Source organism: Sapajus apella, unplaced genomic scaffold (assembly GCF_009761245.1).
Source record: "Sapajus apella isolate SASKATOON/1434 unplaced genomic scaffold, GSC_monkey_1.0 scaffold19, whole genome shotgun sequence".
Taxonomy (NCBI): Eukaryota; Metazoa; Chordata; class Mammalia; order Primates; family Cebidae; genus Sapajus; species Sapajus apella.
Window position 1 is genome coordinate 13,577,896 of NW_022436959.1, and position 3,242 is coordinate 13,581,137.

General features: G+C 47.7%; 1 protein-coding gene across 2 annotated transcripts in view; it reads right to left on the reverse strand.

Moving 5' to 3' along the window:
• The window catches only part of CCDC126 (coiled-coil domain containing 126), a 45,336-nt gene extending 43,353 nt beyond the window's left edge, over window positions 1-1,983 (reverse strand). The window contains exons 1-2 of one of the 2 annotated variants that reach the window (XM_032286989.1): window positions 1,712-1,983; window positions 1,269-1,351 (exon numbers count right to left, since the gene is read on the reverse strand). The gene's annotated coding sequence lies outside the window, so the exon portion shown is untranslated. The remainder of the gene's footprint in view (window positions 1-1,268; window positions 1,352-1,711) is intronic. The other variant, XM_032286990.1, reaches the window with a different exon arrangement.
• Between the last annotated feature and the right edge of the window lie 1,259 nt (window positions 1,984-3,242).

Consider the following 3,242-nt stretch of genomic DNA (forward strand, 5'->3'; position numbering starts at 1 on the left):
AAAACAGTATTTCACTTTGGGAGGCCGAGACGGGTGGATCACGAGGTCAAGAGATTGAGACCATCCTGGTCAACATAGTGAAACCCCGTCTCTACTAAAAATACAAAACATTAGCTGGGCATGGTGGCACACGCCTGTAGTCCCAGCTACTTGGGAGGCTGAGGCAGGGAAATTGCTTGAACCCAGGAGACGGATGTTGCGGTGAGCCGAGATCATGCCCTTGCACTCCAGCCTGGGTAACGAGCGAAACTCAGTCTCAAAAAAAAAAAAAAAAAAAAACAGTATTTACTCAGGACGTGTTATTGCACATATTGCATAACAGTGTTTGAACTCAAAGCAGTACAGAGCAGATATTTTAAGTGAAAAATAAACTTCAATTAAGGATCATAGAGATTTCCTTGAAGAAAAACTCATAACCAACATCAGTAAAATTCAGGAGAAAACAGTGCAAGAACAACGGAAAGTGAAAAGGGACTCCTGAAACGTATCAAGTCATTCCTGATGAAATTTAATGCATTCATTCAGGGTGTCTTGTGAACAAAAACTACAACTTGTAAACACAAATCCCAAACTGGGGAAATTATTAATCAGTGAGAAGGCGCAGAGAGAAGTAAGAAAAAGTTGACACAGGGTAAATATGGTGAAGCCCAGAGACAGGACTGCAGAACACCTTTCTGCCTACTCTGATGAAACAAACACTTAAGCGCCTCTAAGGATCCCCAAAGGACAGATGGACACACATATACACACACACCTGAGGGGGAGAAGAGAGGTGAATAAATTCTTGTATTTCTAAAGCTGATCTACAGAAAAGCAGTGTCATCAATTTCCTAAGAACATTCTCAGCCATCTTAAAACAGCAGAAATTAGGAAGATGACATATTTTAACGAATCCTTTGCTTAGCTTTAGGATAACAAAGTATAAAGTGAACAACATATAACCAAAGGTGCTAATGATTAAACAAAGAAAAGTGCAAAACTCAAGTCCAAAGGCCACTTCGGTCACTTCAGTCATAGCTAAGTATTACATTCAAAGGATCTTTTCATCAAATGAAGAACTAATGACGTTATAGGTCTGTTATTTTTTAATTCTAACCACTTAAAGCGGTGTGTTTTGATGGATGAGAAAACTCAGGCTGAGAGCCTTAAGTAACCAAGACTACCAAGGCAGGCAGTGAGACAAACCCAGGCAGGACTCGAACCCTGGTTGACTGAGCCATTCTCATTACCGCCACAGTCAACACAGCAGTTTAAGTTCAACCTTACTAGTCAACCAGGAGATGAGTTTTGAAGACAGAGTTTAAAAGGGGCATCTGACTTTCTCTCTCTCCCAAACTAGAACAGAACTTGGCTGTCAAAACAAAAAAAGAAGTGAACGCTGTGCCGCCCGGGCTCTCCAACCCACAGCCCGGACGGAGCCCGCCCCTCTCGGCTCGCGCAGCCCCCGCCACGCTCCGTTCTCCGTCCGGGCCGAGGGGCCGCAGCTGTCAGACGCCAAGGGACAGAGACGCGGCCCAAAGCAAGAGACAAAGAGCCTTCCTGGCTGCGGCCGGAGGCTGCCGGCCCGTGTCCGAGCCGGGTTTCCGCAGCTGCGGCCCCGGCGTGGGGAGGACCGGAGCCGGGGGCGCGGCAGTAGAGGAGCAGCCGCCGGGGCCGAGGGGCTGCGCGAGAGGCGCGGGCCCGGCCGGCGGACTCGCCCCCTCCTCATTACCTTGCCTTGGGCTTCCCGTCACGGTCGCCGCCGTCACGGAGCTTCTGAGCCGAGGCGACGCAGCGAGAGCTGATTAGCGGGCGTCAGCTGCGTCCCGCACTGGCGAAGCAGCTCCAGGTCGGGACGGAGAAAGGCCAGGGGGCGGGAGTCGAGAGGAGGTTGGTTCCCAGCTTGTGCAGATTTTACTCCGCTAGTCCCTAGCACTCGGCTTCCGCTCCGCCTCCCGACCGGCCCTTCCAGCACTCTGGGACTAGCCGCCCATGGCGCGAGGCATTGTGGGAGATGTAGTATCAGAATGGCGAAGCGGCGGCACGTGCTTCCAGCAGCTCCGCACCTACCCGGGATCAGAACGACGCCGTTGCGCGGCAACCAGAGAGGGGCGGCGGGCTCTTCCGTATTGGAAGATGAGCCCGCCAGAGATATACTCTCTGCCTTAACTCGCTGCAGGAGGTTGAAGAAGGGCTACCTCCAGTGAGAAACCAACCTCCCAATACAGTTGACCTGAGGCTGGGAAAGCTTAGTGGTGATTAAGTGTGCCACGGATGAGAATGCCAACTATTGCAGCCGAAGGTCCTTAGCCAGTGGAGTGAGGCAAGAAAAATAAAAGGATTGAAGATTAAATAGGAGTAAACAAAATTATTTTTTCATAGGTGATATAATTATGTATGTGGAGCCCGGGCGCCGTTGGCGCATGCCTGTAATACCAAAACTTTGTGAGGCCAAGGCGGGCGGATCACCTGAGGTCGGCAGTTCGAGACCAGCCTGACCAAAATGGCGAAACCTCGTCTCTACTACAAATACGCACTTAGCAGGGCGAAGTGGCAGGCGCCTGTAATTCCAGCTTCTCGGGAGGCCAAGGCAGAAGAATTGCTGGAACCCTTTTGGCAGAGGTTGCAGTGAGCTGATGTCATGCCACTGCACTCCAGCCTGGGCAACAAGAGCGGAACTCTGTCTCAAAAAAAAAAAAATACGTATGTGGCACATCCAAAACAATCTACAGATAAACTGTTAACAATAAAAGAGTTTAACAAGGTTAATAGATAGAAAAATCATGTTTTTAGAAAATCAATATTTATATATGCCAGTAAAAAAAGAGAATTTTTTTAAAAAGATAGCATTTACAACAGCTCCAAACAAATATCAAGTACCTAGGAATAAATCAATCAAAAAAAAGCAAAACCTGTCTGAAGAAAACATTGAAAAACAGACTGAAGAAGACCTAAACAGAGATATAACATGTTCATAGATTGGAAGAGTCAATCAATATTGAAAAATGCCAAGTCTCTCCAAACCTATCCACAGAGCCAGTGCAATGCCCAGCAAAATCTCAATAAATTTCTGTATATGTGTGAGAAACTTGACAAGCTAATTTAAAATTATGTGGAAGAGCAAAGACAAGCATTCACGAAGAAGAGGAGGAAGGAAAGAAAAGAGAAGGAGAAGGAGTGGGAGGAGGAAAACTTGTGCTAACAGATTAACAGGATTTTTTTTGAGACACAGTCTCACTCTGTCACCAGGCTGGAGTGCAATG